Source organism: Erpetoichthys calabaricus, chromosome 14 (genome assembly GCF_900747795.2).
Source record: "Erpetoichthys calabaricus chromosome 14, fErpCal1.3, whole genome shotgun sequence".
Lineage (NCBI taxonomy): Eukaryota > Metazoa > Chordata > Cladistia > Polypteriformes > Polypteridae > Erpetoichthys > Erpetoichthys calabaricus.
Window position 1 is genome coordinate 6464838 of NC_041407.2, and position 18632 is coordinate 6483469.

Genomic DNA, 18632 nt, shown 5'->3' on the forward strand with positions numbered 1-18632 from the left:
CAATTAAATTCTGCCTAGTTTCAGTCTTAACTGTCGATACTAATCTTGTGAAATCTGTTTCTTTTTTTTTATTCCAGTGCTTTAACTCGGACAGAATTATGAGAAAAACGAAGCTGAATGGCCACTTTAAAAAGCTGTATAATTCTTCAAAATCCGATTTGTACACAAAAATAAATAAAAAAATTAAATATATAAAATTTTAAAAATAACTCTCCACTGTACTTTCACTGTTTAATAAGCTCTTTGTTTACATACATATAGAAGTATAAAGCCTTCTGCCGATAAAAGCACGCAATTCTCCTCCTCCTTACGATGTCTTTGAAGTAGAGTACGGTATATCTGTATTGTTTTTGTTGGTGTCTGTAGGGTTACCATCTTTGAAGTTTTTACAACTAAGGGACTGCTGATCGCACTCAAAAAAATCATTAAATATTGACAAGCACTTACATTTGTGTCTCAGCATCTCTATGTTGGCTCCTCCACTTTGCAAAGTTATTAATTCACTCTGCACTCATAATCTTTGTGTGTTTATCTAGCTGTTATACAGTGCCTTTCAAATCGATCTATCATATAGTGCCTTTCATAGCTATCTTTCATATTGTGCCTTTCATATCTATCTATTTTATATATTGTGCATTTCATATCTATCATATTTCGCCTTTCACATCTATCTATATGTCTGTCATATAGTGCCTTTCATATCGATCTATCTGTTATGCAGTGCCTTTCATATCTATCTTTCATATAGTGTCTTTCTTATCTATTTTATATATAGTGCATTTCATATCTATGTATCTATCGATCATAGTGTTTTTTTACATCTATCCATCATATTGTATCTTTCACATCTATCTATCTGTATATCTATCATATTGTGCCTTTCATATCTATCTTTTATATATAGTGTCTTTCATATCTATCTATTATATAGTGCCTTTCATATCTATCTATATATCTATCATATAGTGCCTTTCATATCGATCTGTTATGCAGTGCCTTTCTTATCTATCTTTCATATTGTCCCTTTCTTATGTATCTATTTTATATATAGTGCCTTTCATATCTATCATATTGTGCCTTTCATTTCTATCTTTTATAAATAGTGTCTTTCATATCTATCTATCATATAGTGCCTTTCATATCGATCTGTTATGCAGTGCCTTTCTTATCTATCTTTCATATTGTCCCTTTCTTATGTATCTATTTTATATATAGTGCCTTTCATATCTATCATATTGTGCCTTTCATTTCTATCTTTTATAAATAGTGTCTTTCATATCTATCTATCATATAGTGCCTTTCATATCTGTCTTTCATATTGTGCCTTTCTTATCTATTTTATATATAGTGCATTTCATATCTATCTATATATCTATCTATCTGTTATGCAGTGCCTTTCATATCTATAGATCTATCTATCATATTGTGTCTTTCATTTCTATCTATTTTATATATAGTGCTTTTCATATCTATATATCTATCTATCTATCTATCTATCATATAGTGTCTTTCATATCTATCTGTTATACAGTGCCTTTCATATCTATCTATTATATAGTGCTTTTCATATCTATACAGTATATCTGTTATTCAGTGCCTTTCATATCTATCTATATACCTTTCATATTGTGTCTTTCATATCTATGTATCTATCTATCATAGTGTTTTTACATCTATCCATCATATTGTGCCTTTCACATCTGTCTATCTATATATCATATAGTTCCTTTCATATCGATCTATCTGCTATGCAGTGCCTTTCATATCTATCATATTGTGCCTTTTATTTCTATCTATTTTATATATAGTGCTTTTCATATCTATCTATCAATCTATCATACAGTGCCTTTCATATCTATCTATTATATAGTGCTTTTCATATCTATATATCTGTTATTCAGTGTCTTTCATATCTATCTCTATATCTTTCATATTGTGCCTTTCATATCTATGTATCTATCTATCTTAGTGTTTTTTACATCATTCCATCATATTGTGCCTTTCACATCTATCTATCTATATATCTATCATATAGTGCCTTTCATATCGATCTATTTTATATGCAGTGCCTTATCTATCTATCTATCATATAGTGCCTTTCATATCTTTCTGTTATACAGTCCCTTTCATATCTATCTATATATCATATAGTGCCTTTCATATCTGTTATATAGTGCCTTTCATATCTATCTGTCTATCCATCTATCATTCCTGACACCCTGCTGATAAATTTTTGTTTGTTTCTGTCTACGCAGCATTAAAAAAAAAAAATCAAAGGCTTGTCATTAATAATCAGTAATTAAGGGATTTCTTACAGACGATCTACAAATGGGTTCATGCTTTATCTAGGTTAAGTGTGTGCGTCCTGATTGTGTCAGTCATTTGGAGTGAGTGGTCATGTGGAGGATATGAAATCTCCCGAGACTAAAGATATATGATGGATTTTTTTGAAAAGCCATAAAAATGTGTAGCATGACATTGTAGAGCCCATCCTTGGGGTCCCACAGAACTAACCCCTCCACCCCAACCCCACACAGAGCCAATTTGGAGTCATCAGTTAACCGAATGTGGATGTTCTTACAAATGTGGAAGACCCAAGATGTGGGGCTGCAGTGCTAACCACTGTGCTGCTCCAGTGTTCAGTATTGCCAAAGAAAACGGGTTTCATCGTCAGCATGGCTGAGTCCATCCCAGTAGACAGACATTGGCACCTGTGGCCCACTGTGAGCCGCTGTGCCATCCCATTACATGTCATTCATCCATTTTCTGAGCCAGTTCTGGTCCTTTTGACTCAATCACCTGCTAAGCCAGTGAGCCTCCACTTCTCATTGTAAATAACGACATTTAACTTTATTATCAGAAATCCCCCAGCAGTATGCGTCTCCCCCCATCCTCATATTTTCCTTTCACCTACTTTTTTTTTTTTTTGATCAAAACGATAGATGGAGTTGTTTTTTTTTTCTCTCTCTTTTTTAACCTGCTACCTTTTTCTTTTTCTTGATGAGACATTCGTATTTCTCCACAGCGTAGGTGGAGCGGCTGCCGTCTTTTCAAATGTCACCATCATCTCGCCATTAATTCCCTAAATGTGTCTGACTCAGAGTTGTGATTCATCCTTATTTTTAACTCCAAACCTCTTTGGAATAATCAGTTGAGCCAATGACGCCAGGTTTGTTCCCACCTTGTGGTCAACTGCTTGGCATCCACTCTGCCCAGACAAAATAAAATGGGAATGGGTACTGAAGGGGTTTGCCGGACTGATGGAATGAGTCTGAACGCGTGATCCACTTCCCATTGTGTAAAATCTTCTTGGAGAAACAGAAGCAGGATGTTTCCTCTGTTTTTTAATCACTCGGCTCTTTTTGCTGGGTTATACTGCTACCACATCCCTGTTGACCGCCAGTATCGGGTCATTGATGGCTCAGGAATTGACCTGTCGAGGGGATGTCCACTGCCACTGTGAGTGCCCTCTCTGTTGCTGGCCAAAGATCAGTGGACCTCGATGAGTGCTCTGTAGATGTGAGGTGCTCACTCCCTCTTCTAAACCTGCTTTGCATGTTGCTGCCTTTGACTCCGCCCACCATGTGATGTATGCTCCTGGCTCCACCCCTCTAACTGCCATGCTCAGCAGTCAAGTGACAAAACCAAACAACTCCAGCTGTGGACTTTCAGAGTGGATGACACTTTACATTATATGTCAGTGATATGCCTGGTGCCACTATGGTTAAGATTAGGGTTGGGTCATCGGAATCAAGTCAAGTGAACCAGGTGACAAAAAGCTGCAATCCAATTGGCCGTCTGTTGGAGCTACTGAATTGCAGAGCTGCGGCGGTCTGCAGCTGGACCCATCTCAATAAAACAGGGGAATGGTTTTAAACAAAGTGCACGTATCCCACATGGACTGGTCCTCAAGCCCCCATGGTATTTGGGCAGCACTTTCTTGTTTTGCTCTTTCTGGACTAGCGCAACCATCATCTGGATTCTCCCTTACTTTGAGTGTTTGAAGTAATGGAGGAAAACCCGGACAAAGGAAGAATGTGCATGTTAAGATGAAGTGCAGAAAAAATGTTGAAAAAAGAGTGTAAGGCCACGAAAAAAGGAGCAAAACCTGACTGGGACCGGCACTGGTCTGCCTTGAAACAGGCCTTACCCCAGGCAGCCTGAAACCCAACTCCACAAGTAGACTATGACATGTTTTCCACTGGATCCCTAATAGCCTCTCCTCGACTCCCATCCCAGCCATTATTTCCAAACGTCCACCAGGACGCATTGAGTCTGGCTCTGTCTTTCCTAATACCTCGGTGTTGGTGGGATCCCTAGGAGAACCCCCTTGACTCCCATCCCAGTCATTATGTCTCAATGTCCATCAGGATGCATTGACTCTGGCTCTGTCTTCCCTAATACCTCAGTTTTGGTGGGCTCCCTAAGAGCCTCTCCTCAACTCCCATCCCAGCCATTATCTCTAATGTCCATCAGGACGCATTGAGTCTGGCTCTGTCTTCCCTTATATCTCGGCCTCAGTGGGATCCCTAGGAGACCCGATCCCTCTTGCTCTCAGCCACACAGCAAGGACCCATCTGGTACACTTCTGGGGCACCTTTCATGCAACTTCACCACGGGGTTTCCTGATCCCTTCACCACATTCCCTCTGCACTGGCTTCCCACCAACCCTTGTTCTCTCTCTTCATTTCTTTCCCTTGCCTTTATTTCGATCTCACACCTTTATCTCTCTCCCGCTTTCCTTTACTCTCCTGTGGATACGGCATACTAATGACAGTCCACGGAGTGCCGATGTGGAACAGCTGACCTAATGAAGCAAGCAGCTCACCTCCACACCAAACACCCCACGGCAGTTCAGTTCCTTGGGCGCACCTTCACCCTCAGAGCCCAATTCGCACTCATTGTTGAGGACCTACCAGACCAAGGAGGCGCAAATGTAACACCTGGCTGTGGCAGAGAGAAGGTCATTTCCGGAAGGGTAGGAATGGACCACATGTCTGCCTGGGGGGATCCTGAGTTATTTCATTGTGTGGTGGGTGCAACAATGTGCTATGCCAGTGCATGCACCCCAGCCTGACCTGACCTTCCTTAAAGTACTGGCCGAGCCCAAACATGCTTAGCTTTAGGCGGATTACTTGTTCTGAAGTGTAGGTGGTATGGCTGCTGGCAATAACTTAAATAAACAGTGTGACTGATGGTCAGGACGCCCCTTGGACACTGGATCTGGGAGAGCAGCCATAGGATGCACACTACGTCCCCCGGAACACTTGGTGGCAGCCCTCCTGGATTGCATCAGGACCACTATTGTGGAACACCGGAGTTCATCCCTGTTGGGCTCCTTGGCCACCACCAGGGGGAGCTGCACGGCTTCCTGAGCCCGTATGGGCTGTAACGCAGCCTGAAGCACTTCCGGGTGGGCTATTAAAGGAGCCTGCGGCCACCACTCAGGGCACCAGAGTCGGGAGGAGGAGGACAAAGCTGCCTTGGAGGAGTGGAGGAAGAAGAGTGGGTTGGTGTTTTTGGTGTTTTCGTTTGGTGTGTTTTGGGACTGTGCTGTAGCTGAGGGACACGGGGAAGATGTGATCCCCCACCGGAAGAAAAATAAAATCTTTATTTTCATTTACATGTGCCTCCGGTGCCAGTCTGTGTCGGGCCGGCGCCAACCAAGCGCTTCTGCCACAACAGTAAATAAATGCTATGTGTGTCTGCCTGTATGTCTGTCTGTCCGATTTCACGAGAGAACTACTTAACGCATTTAGATCGGGTTTTTTTTTTTTTCTATAATTTGCTTGAACATTCCGGTTGACTTTGCGACTTCTCCCATCGCTCTGAGCGTCACAGTTTGTTTGTGGTGCCGATTTATTCACTCGAATCCGGAAGACAGGACACAGGCTGAGGGAAGGGGGAGGCGGGACATCAGGAGAAGGGAGTCGGGCAGGGGCGTCCTCACTCATGCGCCAGCCTCTGTTCGAGTCGCTTTACGTCTCGCCACGTGTTGGAGTGCACCTTGCCTCCGCTTAGCTAGCAATCCCTGTTTGATCAGCAGACATTATCATTTACACATTGTTAAGGAGTAACGTTGAGAGAGAGAGATAAGAGCTAAATGTGTTTTTGAGGGTGCCTGCTCATTGACAACAACAACAACATTTATTTCTAGAGCACATTTTCATACAAATGATGGAGCTCAGAGTGCTTTACATAATGACGAAAGAGAGAAAAGGCAAAATAAATGAGAAAATAGAATTAGGGAACACTAATTAACATAGAATAAAAGTAAGGTCTGATGGCCAGGGAGAACAGGGAGACGGCTGGAGAAAAAAATAAAATCTGCAGGGGGTCCGAGGCCACGAGACCACCCAGCCCCCTCTAGGTATTCTACCTAACATAAATGACCTCACAATCAGTCCTCATGGTATTCAGGGTTCACATGGAAGAACTTGATGATGACGGTCATGTGGACTTCTGGCCTTTAATCCATCAATGTGGGGACATCACGGTGCTTTGATCAGGTGGTGGTGGCACAGATCAAGTTCAAGTTCAAGTTGGGGAGCATGCACTGGTGCAGTGCGTTGCCACACCCACTACACAACGAAACAACTCGGGATCCCAGTTGGCAACCCCCCGGGCAGACATGCAGTCCAGTCCCACCCTATGGAAATGACCCTCGTGGGGGTTGTTATGTGGGCGACCCTTTGGCCTGGTCCTCTGAGCCGGATCATCCTCGGATAATCGTACCACATGGCCGTAGTGCTGTAACTGATGCTCTCTCACAATGCAGGTCATGTGCCTCATTCGGGACTCCATGAGCAACACAAAGTCAAACCAGCGGGACCCAAGGATACTCCGAAGAGACACACATTAAGGAGTCCAGTCTTCGTCTCAGGTCACTGGATAGCGTCCATGTCTCACAACCATACAGAGATCGACAGTGCAGATCGACACCACAGAAAACCGGAAAAAGAACAGCAGAGAAAGTAGGGGCGAGTACGGATTACGGAGCCAGAGAGATATCACGGGCTTGTGGTCTTCTTCCCACGCGGGGGACGCTCTCCAGACAGAGCTGAACACCATCAGAAACAGTGCCAACATTTGATGTCAAAGCATACCTACCTTCCACTTGGCCAGAAATTTTTTTTTTATTGATTTTTAAAGTTTGTCCTGTTTCATTACTACGTGGGTAGAGCCGCAGGGGACAGCTAGTCATAAACAAACATAACGAAAATTACATAATAAGAGCAACTACATGCCAAAGAAAAATTCAAAAATGAAAATATACTTAGGCCAAGGACTTAACCCTGGCTGAAACATCCCAGAGCACACTTATCTCTAACACTGAATGGGCTGAACCCAGGACACTTAGCCAGTGGGGTGCCAGCATTAATCAGTGCCCCAGCCAGTCCCAGTATACTTCTCTCTCCTATTTCTAATTAATTCACCTATCAATTTTATAAACCTCTATAGTGTTAATGCAGGTCATGACAGACACAGGCTGGGTAAAGCAACCTGCACTTCACTTTCTGCAGCATCGACCTCTACCTCCTTCTAGGGTGTTCAGTGGTGGAAATGACCCTGTCCAGATTGGTTGGTGTTTCCTTCCAGAATGCCGTGCCAATACGACCTCTTATGACAGACTCACGTCAAACATGGGGTGTGTTTTATGAGTGCTGGACAAATACAGGGAAGGAAAGGAGCATGACACTGCCGCAAACATTTGTTCTGTCTGCTCTGTCTCGAGAACGGAGGTGGAGGAAAACATAGAAAAACTGATGAGGTCTCCTCCCTCACATACAAAACCACAGCCCTTCTGGTCCTACTTAATGGAAGCCCTCACTTGAAGCTGACATTCAGCATCAGACCAGCCTCTGAGGAGAACAAACCTCTGAAGTTTTTATTTTTTCGATTCCAAACATGTATTGTTCCTAATTTTCCGAATTTATCTTCATGGGCTCCTCTTGATCTGATTGATTCAATAGGTGGGCAGACTGTGCCTCCTGCTATGTTGGCTCTTTAGCCCTTTAGACATTACTGCCTGTCAGGAGGATGAGGAGAAATTTCATAATTCTCTTTAATATTTAACTTGTAGCAGTACTTGAAACTTCAACTCCCAGCAGTCCCTGCAGTGACTCTGATTGGTCATCTGCCGAGGGTGCAGGAGCTGTTGGCTACAAAGAGGCCAGCGTGATATTTAAAAGAGGGCTAGTATTACCAAAAAAGAAAGAAGTATTTTGTGTTTCGTGTCTAAAGTTCCTGTCTGTCTACCTTCCATTGGAGTGCCTGCACCTTCTCATTTTTGTCCTGGATCATTTCTAGGTCGGCGTCTGGATTGTCTACTGTCTGCCTGTTACATGAGGACTGTATGTGGATTTATGGCCATCCTGTGAAGAATGGAGTGCTCCTGAACTGTCCACCCGTCTTCACTATTTCAGGAACTACCGGTAGGACCATCTTTACATTTCCCCCCTTCAACGTGCGGATCTCTGGACTATTTACCTTCATCTTTACCGTTGCTGTTTTTTACATGGACTTTACTGTGTGTGGTTATTTGAGGCAGAGCAGGCTCCGAGAGACTGCTTTGGAACTACAGACTGGGAAATCCTGCAGGGGTCACATAGTGAGAACATTGAGGAGGTTGTTGACTGCACTATGACTACATCAACTTCTGTATGGACATTGTAGTTCCAGTAAGAACTGTACGCTGCTATGCTAACAATAAGCCATGGATTACAAGTGACATCAAGGGCCTTTTGAACCAGAAGAAAAGGGCTTTTAAAGGCAGTGACCAGCATGAGGTCAAGCGCGTGCAGAAGGAACTCCGAGTCCAGCTCAGGGCGATGAAGGAGCAGTACAGGAGAAAGCTAGAGCAGAAGTTGCAGAATAACAGCATGAAGGAAGTGTTAGATGGGATGAAGATCATCACTGGCTGCAGCTCGAAGCGGGGTGCCTCCATCGAGAGAGATAGGGGGAAAGCAAACCTGATGAACAACTTTTTTAGCAGGTTTGACCACCCTAACCCACTCTCACCTCAGAGTACTGCATCCTCCACCCATCCTTCTACTGATACCAGCATAGGAGAGAGTTTCCCCGAAACCACAATTACAGCAGCGCAGGTGAGCAGAGAGCTGAGGAGACTTCGTGCCAACAAAGCAGCGGGTCCAGATGGAGTATCGCCACAACTGCTGAAGGCCTGTGCGCTGGAGCTGGGGGGTCCTCTACAGCGCATCTTCAACCTGAGCCTGGAACAGGGGAGAGTCCCGAGGCTTTGGAAAACATCTTGTATCACCCTCGTCCCAAAGGTATCACGTCCTGGTGAGCTGAATGATTTCAGGCATGTCGCTCTGACGTCACATGTGATGAAGACCATGGAGCAGCTACTGCTTCACCACCTGAAGCCACAGGTCCGCCACACCCTCGACCCTCTGCAGTTTGCATACCAGGAGAAGGTGGGAGTGGAGGATGCCATCATCTACATGCTGCACCGATCCCTCACCCACTTGGACAGAGGCAGTGGTGCTGTAAGAATTATGTTTCTGGACTTCTCTAGCACCTTCAACACCATCCAACCTCTGCTCCTTAGTGACAAGCTGACAGAGATGGGAGTAGATTCATACCTAGTGGCATGGATCATGGACTATCTTACAGACAGACCTCAGTATGTGCGTCTCGGGAACTGCAGGTCTGACATTGTGGTCAGCAGCATAGGAGCGCCGCAGGGGACTGTACTTTCTCTGGTCCTGTTCAGCCTATATACATTGGACTTCCAATACAACTCGGAGTCCTGCCACGTGCAAAAGTTCACTGACGACACTGCTATCATGGGCTGCATCAGGAGTGGGCAGGAGGAGGAGTATAGGAACCTCATCAAGGACTTTGCTAAATGGTGCAACTCAAACCACCTACAACTGAACACCAGCAAAACCAAGGAGCTGGTGGTGGATTATAGGAGGCCAAGGCCCCTCACAGACCCCGTGATCATCAGAGGTGACTGTGTGCAGAGGGTGCAGACCTTTAAATACCTGGAAGTGCAGCTGGATGATAAACTGGACTGGACTGCCAATACTGATTCTCTGTGTAAGAAAGGACAGAGCCGACTATACTTCCTTAGAAGGCTGGCGTCCTTCAACATCTGCAATAAGATGCTGCAGATGTTCTATCAGACGGTTGTGACGAACGCCCTCTTCTACGCGGTGGTGTGCTGGGGAGGCAGCATAAAGAAGAGGGACGCCTCACGCCTGGACAAACTGGTGAGGAAGGCAGGCTCTATTGTAGGCACGGGAGCTGGACAGTTTGACATCTGTGGCAGAGCGACGGGGACTCAGCAGGCTCCTGTCAATCATGGGAGAATCCACTGCATCCACTGAACAGGATCATCTCCAGACAGAGGAGCAGCTTCAGCGACAGATTGCTGTCACCGTCCTGCTCCACTGACAGACTGAGGAGATTGTTCTTCCCCCACACTATGCGACTCTTCAATTCCACCCGGGGGGCTAAACGGTAACATCATACAAAGTTATTGACTGTTATACCTGCATTGTTATTACTCTTTAATTTAATATTGTTTTTTATCAGTAAGGTGCTGCTGGAGTATGTGAATTTCCCAATGGGGATTAATAAAGTATCTATCTATCTATCTACTACGCTAATCTATCTATCTATTATTGTGGTTTATTTTCGTGTTGATTGTACATCGCTGTATTATTGTTAATAAATTCTTTATTTGCCGTTTTATTTCCGGTGGCTTTTTCTCTCGGTTTATGAGTGTGTGAGGGTCTGGCCAAGGCCGGGTGCGTCCTTCGAATCTCCACCAAAAAAATAAATAAATCGCCGTCTCTTCGACGGTGTGAATCTTAGCGGCACCGGACCGCTACAAACTCTTTGAGGGCTGAATAATTTTTCCGGACAAACTCTGTTTACTGAAAAGCACACAACACAATGGTTTCACACATAACAGTAAATCAACATAAAACGTCTCTTGCAGCAAATCGTGACAACATCACTCTGGCTAGACACGATCATCACCTCTGAGGCCTCTAAACAGCTGATCATGCTGGAACTGACAGCTTCCTTGATACGCTCTTCCCAGGGCACTAACGAGAAGAAACGCACCAAGTGCCAGGAGCCGGTGGAGGAGTGCGGGGACAGAGGCTGGAGGGTATACCCTATGAGCCCATACAAGTCGGCCGCAGAGGATTTGCAGGACGCTCACTCTGCAGAGTCCTCACACGGCTGGCCATTACAGGAGCGGCCAAAAAGAGGGCCATTGAAACTGCAAGTGAAGCCGCAGAGAAAGCCTCAAGGTGGCTTTGGGTAAAGAGGGCTGATCCATGGATCGCTACTGGGACACGAGTTGGGGGATTGATCAACTCCGGCTGGGTCGCTGAGCGAGGGTATATGATGCTGAGAGACCCGAAACACCCAATGACCTCAGGATACATCACTGATGATGTGTCCCAGTGCATCCAGGTGATGTTTCTTATACAGTTAGGTCCATAAATATTTGGACAGAGACAACATTTTTCTCATTTTGGTTCTGTACATTACCACAATGAATTTGAAATGAAACAACTCCGATGCAGTTGAAGTGCAGACTTTCAGCTTTAATTCAGTGGGGACAACAAAACGATTGCATAAAAATGGGAGGCAACTAAAACATTTTTTGAACATAATCCCTTCATTTCAGGGGGCTCAAAAGTAATTGGACAATGAAATAACTGGAAATCAAATGTTCATTTCTAATACTTGGTTTGAAAACCCTTTGCTGGCAATGACAGCCTGAAGTCTTGAACTCCTGGACATCACAGATGTTGGGTTTCCTCCTTTTAATGCTCTGCCAGGCCTTTTACTGCAGCGGCTTTCAGTTGCTGTTTGGTTTGTGGGCCTTTCTGTCTGAAGTTTAGTCTTCAACAAGTGAAATGCCTGCTCAGTTGGGTTAAGATCAGGTGACTGACTTGGCCATTCAAGAATTTTCCACTTCTTTGCTTTAATAAACTCCTGGGTTGCTTTGGCTGTATGTTTTGGGTCATTGTCCATCTGTATCATGAATCAATGTGACTGCTGTATTTAGCTGGATTTGAGCAGACAGTATGTCTCTGAACACCTCAGAATTCATTCGGCTGCTTCTGTCCTGTGTCACATCATCAATAAACACGAGTGTCCCAGTGCCACTGGCAGCCATGCACGCCCAAGTCATCACACTGCCTCCCTCCACCATGTTTTACAGATGATGTGCTATGCTTTGGATAATGAGCTGTTCCACGACTTCTCCATACTTTTTTCTTGCCATCATTCTGGTAGAGGTTGATCTTGGTTTCATCTGTCCAAAGAATGTTTTTCCAGAACTGTGCTGGCTTTTTTAGATGTTCTTTAGCAAAGTCCAATCTCGCCTTTCTATTCTTGAGGCTTATGAGTGGCTTGCACCTTGCAGTAGACCCTCTGGATTTACTTTCATGCAGTCTTCTCTTTCTGGTAGACTTGGATATCAATACGCCTACCCCCTGGAGAGTGTTGTTCACTTGGTTGGCTGTTGTGAAGGGGTTTCTCTTCACCAATGGAAATGATTCTGCGATCATCCCACCACTGTTGTCTTCTGTGGACGTCCAGGTCTTTTTGCATTGCTGAGTTCACCAGTGCTTGCTTTCTTTCTCAGGATGTACCAAACTGTAGATTTTGCCACTCGTAATAGTGTAGCAATTTCTCAGATGGGTTTTTTTTCTGTTTTCGCAAGCTTAAGGATGGCTTCTGTCACCTACATGGAGAGCTCCTTTGACCGCATGTTGTCTGTTCACACGCAAAATCTTCCACATGCAAGCACCACACCTCAAATCAACTCCAGGCCTTTTATCTGCTTCATTGATAAGGACATAACGACGGACTGACCACACCTGCCCATGAAATAGCCTTTGAGTCAATTGTCCAATCACTTTTGAGCCCCGGAAATTAAGGGATTGTGTTAAGAAAATGCTTTAGTTGCCTCACATTTTAATGCAATCGTTTTGTTCACCCCACTGAATTAAAGCTGAAAGTCTGCACTTCAACTGCATCGGAGTTGTTTCATTTAAAATTCATTGTGGTGATGTACAGAACCAAAATTAGAAAAAAGTTGTCTCTGTCCAAATATTTATGGACCTAACTGTATAGTGAAAAAAGCACACAAAGCAATGGTTTCACACTTGACAGTGAATCAACATAAAACGTCTGTTGCTGCTTGCTGTGGCTGCTGCCGGTGCCCGGTGCCCAGTGGCTGCGCGGGGTATGCGGTTCGATGGCCTGCAAGAATGCACAGCAGGCCAGCTATCTAGCTGTCTTTGTGCAGCGGTGCGATGCCATCTGCTTTGTACCTCTTGTCATCGTAAGTGGCGGTCCCCCCCAGACGAGCATTGCTGCACGTGCATCAGCTCTACGAATGTGTTCAAGCACCCCAATCTGCTGGGGACCGATCAGCTGATGCTGGTACCTCGCTTTCATTTTCAATCGCCATCTCCAGATCATTGAGTCCAGCAAGTCCGAGTCAGAATTCAACGGAAATCCGCAAAAAATGTCGTCCACAGAGTACTTTGCTTTGCCTAATCGACTTGGTCTCTCACCATTTTGGAGGTTTTGTGCCCTTTGACACTCAATGCACGCGCAGGGAACGGATGTCAAATCACCGAAGCGAACTTTCCTCAGACTAAAATGGAACGGAGAGTTTTGTCGCAGTTTACAGCCGCTCACCGTCCTCTAGGCCTGAATTTCAACAAAAGTCGACATCCGCCCCCGAAAGAGTTAAGGCAATTTTTTTTTTTGGGCCCATTAAGTCACAGATGTCCTTTGCTTTGCAAGTCGTGTGTCATTTGTACCTTGCCAGGATTCTTGGCTGCGGAACTGATGCTGAGAATCTGGCCCATCTGTCCAGCGAGCCAATGCACGAATGCCCACTTCAAACAGAAATGCTGCGTCTGTGCGCGCCGAGTCTCATTTGATCTCCCTCTCGCTGTCTGCTGCTGCCCACAGCGGGCCTTCTGCTTTGTGCTGGCGAGTCTGATTTATGTCGGCCGATGGCTTGTGCTCTTCTAGAAGGCGGCAAACTGCAGCAACAACAAAAATGAGCCTCTTCAGAACAAACGGGATGGCAGCTTCCCTGATGGGATGCCAACACCTGGCACATCCAGAGAGCCCTGTCTGATGAAGCCAGTCCAGCATTGAATGTCTCTGTGATGGGAACGTCCCACAAATGTCTAACATGGAACTGTCTTGGCTGCCCACCTGTTCTTCTCGGCACATGCACCACACTTCACACTAGCAGCCCTTCTGAGGCCTTAAACAAGAATAGGTCAACCACAGGATTTCAATGCCATCTTTATTTGGTCTTGTTGATGCAGTAAATATTCTATTATTATAGTTTATATTTATGTTGGTAGCGCTAGGCACCCATAACGTGTTGGCAACAGTAAGTAGAGCCATCCCAGTGAATGTCCCCTCTTGAAGCCTGACTCATTAGGATTTCAGGTGCCCCAGCTGCACCCATTCTTAACAGGGGCACCAAATAAACACACGGCCATGCAATCCCCATTGGGAAACACGGGGTCATACTGAAGAGCTCAGTGGCTTTAAACGTGGCACTGCCATAGGGTGCCACATTTGTCACATATCAATACGTGAAATGTCAGCTCTGCCTGCCCATTGGAAGCACCACATTTGTGAAGTGGAAGCTTCAAGTAGCAACAACAACTCTGCCACAAAGTGCCAGACCACAAAAACTCAGAGTGCTGAAGCAGATAGGGTGTAGAAATGGCCAGTCCTGGGTGGCATCACTCACAACAGAGTTCCTAACTGCCTCTGGAAATAACGTGAATACAGGAACTGTGTGTGTGTGTGTGTGTGTGTGTCTCTCAGGAGCTTCACGAAATGGATTTGTATGACCAAGCAGGCGCACACAGGCCTAAGTTTACTGGGTGCAATGCCAAGGTTCGGCGGGAGTGTAAAGCCCACCGCCGCTGGAGTCTGGAGTGGTGGAAACGAAACATGGAGTGATGAAACACACGTCACATCTGCAAATGCCAGGACAACACTCCCTTCTGGACTGCAGAGTGCCTACTGGGAAGGGTTACGTTACACAACAGCTTTTTATTTATCTCATAGATGCCCTTTATATGTCATTTACTGTATATAGCGCCTTTTAGAGTCATCACTTAGTGCCTATGTCTCGTTGTTCGGTGACATCTCAATTTTTTATGCAGTGCTTTTCATTTTCTATTTGCCTGTTTGTCTTCCTTTTATATAATGTCTTTCACAGCTATCTGTTTTATATCGTGCCTTTCTTTTTAGTATATAGTGATTTTAATATTCTATAAGTTACTCCTGTCTATCTATTGCACTTTTCAAATCAATCTATCTTGTATATTGCTTTTTATTTAGCTGTCCGTCTATCTGCCAGTTTTATTTAGCTTCATTCATATTTATTAAACTGAATTATTTCTGCCTTTTATAGCGCCTTTTAGTGTTTTTCATTTTCCGTCTGCCTCTCTTTTAAACATAATGTCTTTCATAGCCCTCTGTGTTACGCAATGCCTTTTGATTTATCACACAGTGCCTTTTAAATGTGTAGAGTGGATTCCACAGATTTTATAGAATATATGTTTTGTTCTTCATGTTGTATATCTGTGTATTGTTTTTAGTGCCTTTGTACTAATACTATGTTGTTTTTCACATTCTGTGTGTCTCCTTATCTTAAATATATAATGCCTTTCATGACTATTTTATATAGTGCCTTTCTATTTATAATAGAATGATTTTAATTTTGCATATAATTACTTGTCTATTATATAGTGCCTTTCACGTCCATCTCTATCTGTTATATAGTGGATTTCATATTTCCCTATTATATAGCGCCTTTCACATTTATATGTATCTGTTACATATAATAATAATAATAATAATAATTCATTACATTTATATAGTGCTTTTCTCAGTACTCAAAGCACTATCCACATAGGGAGGAACCAGGAAGCGAACCCACAATCTTCCACAGTCTCCTTACTGCAAGGCATATGTTTACTTTTGTGAAATTCATATTTATTAAATAGGGCCTTTCCTATCTATCTATCTATCTGTCTTTGTATAAATCTGTGCTTTTATTTATTTGTGTCACTTACCACGTTTATCTATTTCTCTTCCTGATTTCTTTAGTTTCTTTCATATTTCTTATACTCACGTCTATCTTATTTATGCATTGCCTTTCTGTTGAACTTATAGTGCTTTTCATTTGCTGTCTGCCTATCTTTAATATGTTTTGCCTTCACACCTTTTTATTTATCACATAGTTGCTTCTACAGTTCCTTAAACATTCATCACACACTAGCTATCTGTCTATTTAGTATATTTCTATTTCATCCATCCATTATCCAACCCACTATATCCTAACTACAGGGTCACGGGTGTCTGCTGGAGCCAATCCCAGCCAACACAGGGCGCAAGGCAGGAAGCAAACCCTGGGCAGGGCGCCAGCCCACTGCAGATATTTCTATTTTATGTTTTAATTTATTATTATAAAATATATATTTATATATCAAATTAAATATACAGTATATTTCATATTCAATGTTCCTGTGTTTCTGTTTTTAATATATAATGTCTTTCATGCTGCGGTGGGCTGGCGCCCTGCCCGGGGTTTGTTTCCTGCCTTGTGCCCTGTGTTGGCTGGGATTGGCTCCAGCAGACCCCCGTGACCCTGTAGTTAGGATATAGCGGGTTGGATAATGGATGGATGGATGGATGTCTATCATGGTGGTGTATCTAGTGTTAATCAAAGTGTTTTTATTATTTTATATAGGTGCTTCTTTTATCTGTGATAAAGTGCCTTATCTATCTATTGCCCCTTTCATATCAATTTGTCTTATATATTGCTTTTATTTATTTGTCTCATTCACATTCCGTTTTATATAAAGCATTTTCTATTTATCATATAGTTCTCATGTATCTATTTGAATTCTTTCTCTCATATATCATACAGTGGCTTCTATAAATTTCGTATCATACGCTTTTATTGATCATATAGTGCTTTCCACATCTATATATGGATTATATAGTGCCTTTCATATCTATCTGTCTACCGGTTTTATTTTGTGTCTTTCACATTTTATCCCACCTTTGACTTACGGTCACTTCTCCTGCGTGTGTGTCAGTTGCCTAAAAGCATACTAGTAATAATAATAATAATAATAATAATAATAATAATAATAGTTCCCTAGCGTGCAGGGTGACACTTTTAGTTGTCATTGTCCCCAACAGGTGCCTTCACTGTTTGTGTCAATGAGCTCTTTCACCGTTTTATTCACGTCACACGGCAGCATTTAATTGTCGATTGTTTCTCGAGAGACGCGCGTTAGGCGCTCCGAATTGAAAGTCTATTAATGTCAGTAATTTGTTTTCCAATGAGCCCCGCGCCATTTTCATTCCTGGCAGCACTCCTGTGAGGTGCATTTGCTCGTTTTCCTCCGTCCTGACAGTCCTTTGTAGAAAGTGACTCTTCGGGCTCATTTAGTCGACCCCTCGACACTTTGCTCTTTTTCTTTGATTAGCTTGTATAGATTGTGCTGTGCTACCTTTTCTACTGAAGTTCTCCTTATTATGTATTGGATTGCCCTTCTTTGTCTGATTTGAAATCATTTTCCCCAGTTCGGCTAGTAAAAGGGAAATCAATGAGGCGCAGGTTTCCCCTGGAAAGGTCCCACCAGGCTAGAGCTCGGCTGGCTGCACGTACAGTAAAGCTGCTTTGCATTTTATTGTTTACTGTAATCACGCATTAGTAAATACGATGGCTCCAGGCTGTCCATGACCCCAAAGGCTGTGTCACCTGCAGACACATCGAGAAAATGAAAGCTGTGCCCACCACCAGCAAAGGTAGCGGGCAGCTGGAGACATTCTGGAGCGAATGGAGACGATCCTTGGCCATTTGGACACAATTTAAATAACGGACTGATAAACGGCCAAAGGACAAAGCGACGTGACGTCCCAGAAAGGCCGACCACAGGGGAGTGCGAGCTCGCTTGGCGGGCGTTATGGTCCGTAGAGGAGCGAGGGTGGGGGAGGGGTGGGCGGGGGTCTAATTTAGGGGGTTATCATGCGGCCACTTTGACAAATAAAGGAGGATCTGGGGGAGGTAAAGATGTTAGAATACATTCGTAAGTTAAGTACACGACATAAGCTATACGGCTGCTTCAGCTTTCCGGCAGGCGTGTCGCCACCTTTAGCGCTTATTAGGGGCTTAGCCAGTGGTGGCAAAGTTGGCATTCTGTTCGTTTGGGAAATAAACGGCCGCGTTTACACGGAGGTGGTGATGCTGTGGTCCTCATCTTCACATTAAGCCTTCATATCGCAAGAGATGGATTTTCTTTTTATCTCTCCCTCTTCCACTTCTCCATTTACTCATCCCGCTCTCTTTTTCTTTCACTTCTCCATTTATTCATTTCTCTCTTTTCTGTTTCTTTCTCTTCTCCATTTACTCATCCATCTTTCTTTCTCTTCTCCATTTACTTATCCCTCTCTTTCTCTCTCTTCTCCATTTACTTATCCCTTTCTTTCTCTCTCTTTCGTTCTCTTCTCCATTTACTCATCCCTATTTCTTCATTTTTCTCTGTTCTCCATTTCTCATTCATCTT